Genomic DNA, 12,006 nt, shown 5'->3' on the forward strand with positions numbered 1-12,006 from the left:
TGGCTCTATTTTTGCTTTCATCTTCTAAGGGAACTGTAGCTTTGACAAAAGATCCATTAAACTTGGTTTGAGGTGTCAACACGAACGACTTCTTTGCTTTTGAGGGTCTCCCAAAATGTTGAGGGGACTCTGGAATAGATGATAATGACAGCACTGGTTCCATGTGGTACTCTCCCATAATAATTTCTTTCAATTTAAATGACTACTCAATTTGTTTCAGCTTATTGTTGTGATAATCAGTAGACTCATGGTTAGCAGGGACAAAAGAATCAGTAGCTTTGAGCATATTGCAGGTGTAGCTAGTAGTGGCAGGAATAGTAACTTTAGAGCCATGAAATGGGAATTTAATGCATTGGTGGTATGTGGATGGCACAGCGTGCATCTCATGTATCCATGGCCATCCCAATAGAATGTTGTAGGCTAAGGGAATGTCAAGCACCTGACAGGTGACATCCCTTTCGACAAGACCGACGCAAATTGGTAAAGTCACAAGACCTAGTGACTTTCATTCTACTTCATCATACACTTTAATAGTGATCTTTCGTTGAGGATCAACAGAGTCCTCAAAATAATCCAATTGTCTAAGTAGAGCAGCAGAAACAATATTTAGGCTAGCGCCATTGTCAATGAGTACCCGACGAACACGTGTCTGGTGGATCATAACCTCAATGTGTAGAGGTTGATTGTGTGGGTGATTCAGTGAGTTGTCATCCTCCTCAGAGAAGGTCATAAGATGAGGTGAGGTCAAGTGACCTACCATGGATTGAAATTGCTCAAGATTAAGATCTTGAGGAACATTTGCCTCAGTGAGGGCTTTGTCCAAAATTTTCCTATGGGCAGGCGAGATTTTAAGCAGCTCAAATATGGAAATGTGAGCATTGGTTCATTTCAACTGATCTAGAACACTATAACTGGTTGCAATCAAGTTCATTGTGTGTTTTGCACCTTTACCGAATGGACCAGCAAGGGTTTTGTCCTTGTGTTGTTCAAGATTTGAAATAGGAGGTGTAGGGCCTTTAAGCACCAACTTCACATGAGAGCGAGTAACAGCATTAGCACAATGTTGTGAAGATGCATTATCCATGTTATTGGAAGTAGGGCCTCTTAAGACAAATGGTGTCTTGGGTTTTTTGTTATCTTGCTTCCCCTTTATGGTAATAACGTCACAGTATTCAGAATCTATAGGTTCAACCATGTGAATGACATTGTCATCATTGGAATACATATAGTTGACCTTATTGTAGGGTTCTGGTTTCAAAGTCTCTCCTTTTTCATAAGCTGGGAAAGGCTCTTTGAATGCCTTGTGGTCCAAGTTTTTGTTATGTCCATCTACCACAAGTTCACCAGCATCAATTATGTCCTGGACTTTATGACGCAAGTTTATACAGTTGCTGGTTTTGTGTCCCTTGTTTTGGTGATACTCACAAAATGAGGTCTCATTCCACCATGGTGGATGTGGTTGTGGATCCTAGGGATGAGGGTTATCCATTGGTGAGATAAGCTTGTGTTGTAGCAATGTTTTGTAAACCACATCCAAAGGTTCTCAAAAAGGCGTATACTCTTGCTTGGGTCGTGTTGCCCATGAGTTTCTCGATTTGTTTCTAGACATCTTATTGTCAGGGGGAGGCTTCTCAGCATTTTTGGATGCTTTGAGGCAGTCTATGAGATTAATGCTGCTTTAGCAAGTTTTGGTGTGACATTATCAACAACCCCATCATGTACAATTTCTCGATTCTTGTTGACATGTTTGGTTTTATCCCTGTTGGAAGTGGAACCTTGTTTTTAGTCTCTCTGAAGAGTGAGCTCACCTTTCTTGACCATTAATTCTTTGATACGGATAGCCTGTGTAATAATGTCTTCAAAGCTATGTGGACCTTGTAGTTGGACTCTATACCCAAAATCAGGGAAGAGGTTATCAGTGAAAATGTCGAGCTTCTTCATTTCTGGGATTTTATGGGAATACTTAGTGTAAAGTTGTCTCCACCGTTGGAGGAAAGTGAGAAAAGGCTCACCAACCTTCTGTTTAAGGTTGCATAGATCTCGAATATTTACCAGATGTTGAATGTTATGAGAATATTGCTAAACAAATGAATTAGTAATTTCGTCAAATGTCTTGATACCAGGAGGTAAATGTGAGAACCACTCCAAAGCCTGACCACCTAGGCTTCTAGGGAATAAACACATGAGGTACATTTGATTGTGTATAAACTCCATAGAAAAAGCACCAAATTCCTACAAGTGATCTTGGGGATCAGTAGTACCACAGTACTTGTCATATCTGGGTAGTTCTATGCCTCGTGGGAAAGGTGGCATGTTTATACTTTTGTCAAATGGGAATGAATAAAGAGAATCCAATGTGTATGTCTTTGTGTATTTCTCTTTCCAATGCATCATCTAAGCCAATTGGTCTTGCATAATTGTTAGTTGTTTTTGGAGTTTAGTGGTCTCAGTTTCTTCTTCATGTGTGATAATGGTCTCCACATTGAAATGTGTGGGCAGTTTAGCTCCCTCTTGGGCAAGTTTGAGAAAGTAATTTTCTTTCTCTTCATTGAGTAGGATTCCCATGACCTTCTGAAAGTTTTTGTCTCTTTGACATTTTGCTATGTGTTCAGGAAGGATTTCCACCTCTTCTTGTTCCTCATCAGTGTCATGTTCTTTCTCTTTCTCCTTGTCATCCCTAGGTTGTTCTTGATATCGACTATGACTACCCTGTTTAGGTTCATGATTAGTCATTATAGGAACGTGTTCAATTTATGTACGTTGTGTTTCAAAAGGGTCTGTGGAGAAAGGATCATACATTGTATTTGGGAATGTAGGACCTCTACCTGTTTAGTATCCTCTTGGTAAAAAGGATTCCTAATTTGTTGCAAATTGGAAAATGTTCATTGAACTTGAGATGACCTTGTAGGTGAGGAAGATCGTGAAGACGCCTCACTAGCCAAACTGGATACAGATTGCATAGCAAAAGGTAAGCTACCTCTACCATGATTACGACCCCTAGTACAACCATGTCTAAGGTTATCGGGATAAAACACGTTGTCGCTTCTGGTTGTGACAGTCATAGGCAAGGACAAGAAGCTAGAACCTAGACAAGGACTACAATAAGATTGAGTCTCAAAAAGGAAAAGATAATAGCAAGAATGTTGTTCACTAAGGCACAAATGGTCTGATTTAAAGGCTAGAACAGCCAGAGATTATGACCACTACGACACAAAGTATGACAAGCATTAAGACGAGGACCGAAATTACTTATGAGACGAGACTAGTCAAGGTATAAGACACAAGTCTTTGGCTAAGTGAAGTGTCACTATTTTAGGGCTATTTGCAAACAAAGAGTGATAAATGGACACAAAAAAGGACAGCGTGTAGGCCACAAATAGCTAGAACAGACCCAAATTGGTAATGTTGATACAAAGTCTCGTGCGAAAAACCTTTACGGGTCGCGCGAAGAAGTTTTACAGGCTACGCGAAGATGTTTCTGTCTCGCGCGAAGGTCAGTAATAGTGGTTTAATTTCATGTGAAAGTTTTCAAGGATCGCACAAAGATACAAAATAGGAATTTAATTTCGTGCGAGGACAAAATGGCTTCGCGCGAGTTCCAGATGATTTCACGCGAGACCCAAATGATGCGCGAAAGGGCAGAACAATTTCACAATAGCGACTGATTTTAATAAAAAAAATTATCGTTCCAATAACCAGGCAGATAAACAGGAACGTAGAACAGAAAGCAAGTGATTTCAAGCATGTCTGAAAATAATGAGCAAGGGCAAAAGCAACCTTGCGCATGAACAATCAAGTGACTTAGTTTGTGCTAATCCCTAAGAGAGCTATTTGTGTACATTTTTAAAGAGTTTTGCAATCATGCATACATCTCTAAAAAATAAAAGTTGGCCTCTCTAAGGTATTTAGAAATGGTTTGACTCTACAACTTTTATGACTCACAAGGGTGACCTCCAATCCCGGCGCACCGAGGTTTTGACACAGTCTGAGAACTTAATCTTCAAGAGTTGCTAGGGAAATCTGACAACCCACAATGAACCACACCTATGGAGATTTCTTCCACAAGGACATTTATATAGCGGTTGTCACTACCATGGCAAAAATGGCTATTATTGCTTGAGGTTCCGTCAATGCAGTTTTCTCTGTAGAGGGATTGTTTGCTATGGTTAACCCTCTCTAAAGGTGATCGACTCACAATAGTATACCACAAGGGGACTTAGCTTCCAGATTCAAGGTTTTGACACCTTTTCACCTTTAGCCCAATCAAAGTAGATAGATTAATCCAACATGCTAAACTAAGAGTATCTCTTAAAGATCTATGATATCAACTCCCAGTGATCTATCAACCTCTCTGAAGAAAGGATGCCTTAATCAACAAGTTGAAGATTCATCTATCTGTGAGATGCTCAAAGTATCCTCCCCACCTACAAGGAATCTATCTTAGAGAGGAGTTTCACTAGGAACCCACTCCCTCAAGATCCACGAATAGTGTTCATGGGGGCTTAATTACTATGTGTGTACAGATGTCAATTTTCAAAAGAAAATCTATCCAAAAGCAATCAAAAAGCACAAGGTGGTACACTTAACGCTTTAACTAATGTGAGGTGAGTCCAAAGATGTGGAACATTTAACCCCTCACACAAGCTAACATGAGTCCACAACTCAGAAACTAGTGAGTTCTAGAAAGCACAAAAGGGTTGCCTAGTGGAGCCTTTAACGCTTCTGTCCTGTAGACCCCTCCCCTTTAACGTGGTGCTGATCTTGCAACCATAGGGTGGAATGAGGGGTCGGTGGATTAGCAAGTCCAATAACCCAAAATAGCTATCTAAATCTATCACTAGTACCTAAGCCTGTTAAATGAATACTAATGGAGATCACACCCTAGTATCAAATTATGCATGTGTTGTAAAATGAAAATACGGAAGGAAACACACACAAGCTCGACACGAGAGATGTTTTTTTTAGATCCAAATGAAGTGTTATCAGCTGAGGAAGGTTACCTAATGATCCTCGCAACGCGCTTAGTAGATTTTACCTATTTTTAGTGACTTTATCATGCTTTTCCCATTGTCTCACAAATCGTTGTTATGTTGTTCCAAAAAAATCATAAAACACGGAAACACTAGAAACCACGAATAGTCAGCAGAAAAACCAAAAAACACAAAAATCAATGCAAAAAAAAAAATGCTTCTATCAGCAGAGTTTCACGTGAAATCCCTGATAGCCCGCGCGAAGAATTTTTATGGCTCACACGAAATTATATTTGGCTCACGCGAAGAAATTGGTTTCACACAAAGTTTTGCGTACCAAAGAACTTTCTTGCACAATGCGGAAAGAATATTCATGCGAAGATTCTGGATCCTCGCACGAAAATGAACAGTCTCGCACGAAGATTCCTGAATCTATACTGAACAGTACGGAAAGAGATCAAAAAAAAAAATTTAAATATAGAAAGAGGCCAAAAAAACTAATTTTTGGGCCCCACGGTGGGCGCCAGAAATGTATGCGTGAATATGTGGCCTCTGCTAACACACACACTTCAACACGGTCATTGTATGCAGATTCATCCCTAAATGAACATTGGATTGTTCATCCAAAAATTAGCCTGCAAAGCAACCTGTTGCCTTCTATCTAAAGGGAATTGCTTGTCAGATGTCCTCAGATTCGAGGTGTTTAAGCAACCAGACCCTGTAAGAATGAAGAATTTGAATGCAATTTAAGCTATATGAATGTGCAAGTAATCTATATGAAGTACAAGCAATTAATCTAAGAAATAAAAGACATTAAACTAAAAATGTATGCATTATTAAGCTAGATGAATCTAAACTAAGAATGCAAGATGTATGTAAAAATATGAGCAAATGTGAGTATGAATTCTAGCAGCGATTGGATGTAAATTCTCCAAATTCATCCTCTCAAAATGAAGAGATGAGGGCCTCTTAAATAGACTTTCCTGGAATCCATCAACGGTTAAGATCGATTTCAATCAACGGTCAGGATTAAAGGTGAAGTTCAGTCATAAAGGGAGATTCCCAAATTAAAGGGAGTTAACAAATTTAATTTGAGTAAAATAAGGAGTTAACTAATTCAATTTGAGTAGAAAAAGGAGTTAACTGATTTAACTCATTTTTTATCAATAGTGAACTGGAAATTTCCCTTTTTTGAACTGAAGAGAGATTTTGGTGAAATATTTAATTTAATAAAATGAGATATGCTCTCATAATTACCTTTTCTATTTAATTAAATAATCTATTAATTAATTAGAGATACTTTTCTTATTTAATTAAATAACTTCATTTAATTAATTAGGAATGACTTCCCATTTAATTAAATAACTTTGTTTAATTAATTAGAAGTAAGTACTCCATTTAATTAAATAATTTCATTAATTAATTAGAAATACCTTTCCCATTTAATTAATCAAGATAGGTGTATTTATTAAATTAAATAAATTTAATTCCATAGTACATTAGCCTTAGGATATAATTTAATTTAATTAAGTATAAATACTTAATAATTAAATTATAATTAAATCAAGTAGGTTTAATGCGACTAATATGAGTACGTACTATAGGAATTAAATAAGAAATATGATGAATGCAGATTAGGGTTTTCTGCATCTGACAATTAAGTCAAGTAGCGAATAGAAAAATGAGAATTGCCTATTAGAATAGGACTTAGAAATTATCAGAAATAGACCAGAATTGGTATAATGGCAATGAGCCAATTTTGGGGTATTACAGGTGGTAGGTTGTGATTTGGCTTGAAGAAAATTTTTTGGTTGTCACAAGGTGTGTGGAAAGGATTTATAGTAGAGGGTTTGCAAAAATCTTGGAAGATGGCTCTAAGAGGATTGGACCTTGAGATGATTACGAATCTCTATGATGTGGTGGATAAAAGAATTAATGAGACAATAGCTTCAGTGGATGTTTTTGTGGATGCTACTTTTTCTAAAAGACTTGAGAAACAAAATAAGGAAGTTGTATGCTACTAAAGTTGTAGTCTACCAATCTAGAAGAGAGTTGTTTGGCTGGTTCAAAGACTTGTTCAAGAGAGAAGATGGCATCGAAAGGTCGAGTAGGAAGAAGTTAGTTTTGTTGATCAATTTGTCAAGTCTGATGTAAAACTTTTAGAGAAACTTGAGACTGTTGTCGAGGATATTCCTAACGTTGTTGATGTTGGTATAGATATTTTTTTTCATGATCATTTGGTTGAGTCTAACATGGAAATTTCAGAGCACTTGGTCTTGGATAATAAAGTTGTTTTTGGTGATGAGTCACTTGTTGTAGAGCATCTTGTTGTGAGCAATGAGATTGTTGTGATTTCTAATTATGGTGATTTGCATATGGTTGTTGATATGGATTTGAATTCATATGTTATTGCTAAGTTGATTGAGGATATGGATGTTCCTATTGATGTGGAGTTTGATGTTGTTGGTGTGGATTCACTAGTTGTTGATTTGGTTTTGGATCTACATGATATTGTGGATCTATATGTTCCTAATTTTCCTATGGTTGACATGGCTAAGGATTTACATTTTTTTCTTATTATGGATTTGATCTTACATGTTTCAAAATTGGTTTTGGAGTTACATGATGTTTCTAACATGTATTACATGTTTGAGGACATTGTTGTTGTTGGTTGTGATCAATTATAGAGATTCTTGGTGAAGCATTATGTTCAGTTTGCTCTTGGGAGTGAGCATTTTGATTGGGTTTTTGAGATTCATTTGATTCTCATGTTTCATTGGATGAATCATAGATGGTTTTTTTTTTTTTTTTCTATTAACTTTGATGGAGTGTAAATCTTTGGTAAAGATGAAGTTGGTTATATATCTTTCTTTGGGCATCAAAGTATGGGACATACTTTTCTATCAAGCTGGAATTTTTTTGGAGTTATTCTTTTCATGGTTAGGGATGTGTTTGAGACACATTGGGTAACCTTTACTCATGATTTCATAGAGATTGGAGTTATTGTGTTGAAGTTAGAGTTGTTTTACCTTGCTAATGGACTTGTATTTTATGTATTCTTCTTGCCTATTGTAGGAGATGTAACTAATTATCCTTAATAATTTAGAGACTAAAAAATTGCATGGATTTAAGAAGGCCTAGATTAATCTCTATGATTAAAGGATCAAGTCCTAATTAATTATGAGTTTGGAGATATGGCCATTTTCCTAATGCATCAATTTTTTGAAAGTTTTCACATCAGGTTTATGCACGTGACTTTCATGATGAATGTGCAATTATCCTTTATTAATATAATGTCTCCAATTCTTAGGAAAAATTTACCTATTGAAATTATGAGAAATATAGACTATTAAATGCATTTCTAGGGATTCCAATATTGCTACACGTCTTTGAGGATCCCTTAATCTGGCTTCCTAACCCTCTAGGAAGATCCCCTGTGTTCATGAGGAATGACCTTCGATTATTATTTTTTCTTTCCTAAAAATATCTTTCATGTTAGGCTTCATAATCCTCTTTGAAGACCCTCTATGTTCCTCAGAATGATCCTCAGTTAGTTAGCCATCATCCTTTAAAGACCTATGGGATTATCTTAAGAAATCTACTACATATCTCTTCAATAGATTCATTTTAAATGTTTAATGTAAATCAATACTCTACCTACATTTAAAATGATTATTTATTGTTATTTATATTCACCTCTATTGTGATTCCTAGGCATAATTCTATGACTTTTATATTAAATTATTAAATTGTATAAACTAAACAAAAATAATATTATTATTGCTTTCTAATGAATATAATAGCCTTGTTCCTATAATCTAGGCATTCCTACATTTACACTACCCTTGGATTAATACAGTGTTACCTCTATGTGACGAGGCTTGTGATTTGGTAGGTTCTAGATCATTTAACACTATGTCATTTGTAGGTTGTTGACCTTTCTAATTGCCTATCCCATCTGTGGTGTATGAAGACTACTTATCCATGCCATCCCTAAGATATAAATTTTTATTTATAATTTGTGTACTTTGCAATTATTGAGATGCAGTCTTTCCCACATCATTGTGTTAATCATGTCCTTCATATTCCTTGATTTTACTTTATGACATGTCTACCTTCCATCTTTTCTAATCCTTTCACTTTGTCCTGGTTGTGTGTCCACGTGGTGATCTGATTCCATGTCCTCTTCATACTTCCCTATGTTCCATGCCTTTATTACTCCATTTTTTTTGATATTTATATCTCATACATCCAATTGGTTGTACCTTTCCCTAACAATATTTCATTGATGCCACATGTGTAGGTGGTCAATTATTATTTGTTTAATTTATCTTTTTGCAATTTGGAGTGCTTAGGGGATAAGGTAGTAAGTATAGGCATCTAGGAGATATGACTAGGGACAATATATTTAATATTTGTTCTATGTAATTATTAATTTACTAATTACTCAAACCAATAATTTAATAAATAATTTATCATATATAACTAAGATAATCATTTTATTCTTCAATAGAATATTTAAGTATTTCAATTAGAGATTTCAGCTCTTTCATATTGATTTCAATTATTAGAGAGGATACTACAATTAATGATCCTTTTCACACTTAATGGGTTGTAGAGGACTTAAATTAATACCTTCATTTAAGAGCACAAGTCTTGATTCAATCTGAGGGAGGAGATATTGCTATTTTTCTTGGGTATCAATTTTTTGCCAGTTTTGTGTGAAACATATGGAGTTTTCATCTTGCATGATTTTATATGATGAAATGGGATCTTGTTAAGTTAGGGACATATTATTGGGTCATATATGGACCTAAATGTAACTTGTCATTTAGTTTTGTTCCTAGTTTTATAGTTTTGGTTTACTTTTCCAAGGTGGACCTATATTGTAATTAAATGCTTGACTAGCCGACTTGTGGCTTAGCTAGTTATTTAAGGAGGGCTTGGGTAGTGTCTTAAGAAAGGAAGAAAATTCAATTCAGCATGGGATCTGGAAAGAAAATATTTGAGTTGGACTATGGAATGGGAGTTTGTGAGAAGAGCTAGTGGTTGTGGTTTAGAAACAAGGAGGTTGCTTGGTGGCTTGTGAGCACAAGTTGAGATCTTGGAGGTTTCTACTAGATTGTTCTTATTTTACAAATCTAGGCTAGCTGGGAATTGAGTTGGATCTTGAGGAATCTTGAAGAACTATTGTAATTTCTTTGTATTTGGGAATAACTGGGAAGGCCTTACAGCCTAGCACATTAACTATAATCAATTGTTTTATGAATAAAGAGTTGTGAATTGGTATCAGATCTTGTGTTTTTGTATATATTCTATTGTGTGGTTATTTGTTGGGGGTTAGGAAATCTCCATTAGGGATTCTCCTACCTTGGAGTGCATAATTGTCCTAGGTCAAAATAACTTTTTAGAAATGTAAACATGAAATACTAATGAGACCAAAACTTGCCTTTATTTCATAATACTTTTAAGATAATTTATTGATACTCCATTTTATCTTTGTCAAAACATTTTTGGACCTATGTTTACCAAACCTGTGATAAACCTATGGGTAGAAACAATACCACCTTTTTGCTAGTATTATATATAGTATGTAGTATTTCATATAGTTATCAAAATGTACATTCTTATATTTGAATTTAATTTGATAAATTTTTACTTGCAAACATGTCTTTGTATTGAAACTGACTTGTTAATGAAGACTAAAAGATAATTGGAGGAATTCAAAAGTTGAACGCCAACAGCATTCAAGGAGAGGAGAATGCTAAGGAGCAGCCACAGCAGAGGAAAGTTGCAATGATTCTAGAAGACACGACAGTGAGTAAGGAAGAGCCATGAAGACTTATTCCCTTCTTTGCATTTATTCTATGGCGAGTAGATGTTTAGACTTTATTATTCTTGCTTCAAGCCATTATTCCTTCTTCCCGCCTTCAGTTGTTATCTTCCTATTTTCTCTCCTACAGATTTAAAGCTAGGGCATTTACTTTTCTATTATGGAATAAGTGTTCATTTCCTATATATATAGGAATCAACCTAAGTTTTATTTTTTAGCTAGATAGAAGAAATAGTTTATGAGAACAAACTATTGACTTTTACAGTTGTGTTTTTCTAGTTTTGTGTTATGTAATGAATTTCTGAAATCTAATGAAATAGTTTTTGGCTTCTATCTCATGTTAGTAGTTTAGTGAAGCTGACCAAGGGGACCCACTTGGAAGGTGGATTAGATTAGGATAGAATAGATTTATTTCCAAGCATTCTTAGTTTCATAATTAGAAATCGTAAGTTCCTTCCTATAGCATCCCACTTTATGAATGTTCCTGCAGCATATGTGAGAATAGCTATTGTGGATGAACTAAGTTGGAATATTTGTTATCCTTTCATTATATTTCTAGTATTCATAGAGTTAAGTGTGTTAGTTTCTTATAGCAATAGTGTAAGTTCTTTTCCTTGCATTTTACTTTCCTGCAGCACAAGCTTAGTGACTCATTAAGAGACCTAGCGCACATACTGTGCCAACCATTTCAAGTATACTTCCCTGGGTTGACAAGATTAAATGCACCTCATAGCAAGAAAAATAGTCCTTAGTTTTAATATATTATTCCTAAGCATGGCCTAGAGCATGACTGTGATATGCCTATTGTAAGGTGGACCATTTTTGGTGCCATTTTCGGGGATGGTGTCAAGCTAGGAGCATTTTTGAGTCATAGTTCTTAGATAAAGTTTTTTAGAAATCTCCAATTTGAAGTTTCTTTCACTAGTGTGAAAATTTTAATTGCATGCATCGAAGAGGAAGATGACGAGATGAGTATGGTAGATTTCTTCCATGGGAGTCTATTAATTTGAATGAAGAAATTGAAGAAGATGAAGTTGAGTTACATTTTGAAGATGCGAGCCCTATTTTTCCCATAGCATCATCATCAATAGTTGAACCCATAGATATAAGCAGTCTTCAACACTTCATTGAAGTCTTGACTAGTTTTCATTGTAACACTACTCTGAATCCACCAGTTGTTAATCATCTAGTACCCAATGTCCC

The sequence above is a fragment of the Cupressus sempervirens genome, chromosome 1, assembly GCF_028749045.1.
Source record: "Cupressus sempervirens isolate cs-2001-9-10 chromosome 1, ASM2874904v1, whole genome shotgun sequence".
NCBI lineage: Eukaryota > Viridiplantae > Streptophyta > Pinopsida > Cupressales > Cupressaceae > Cupressus > Cupressus sempervirens.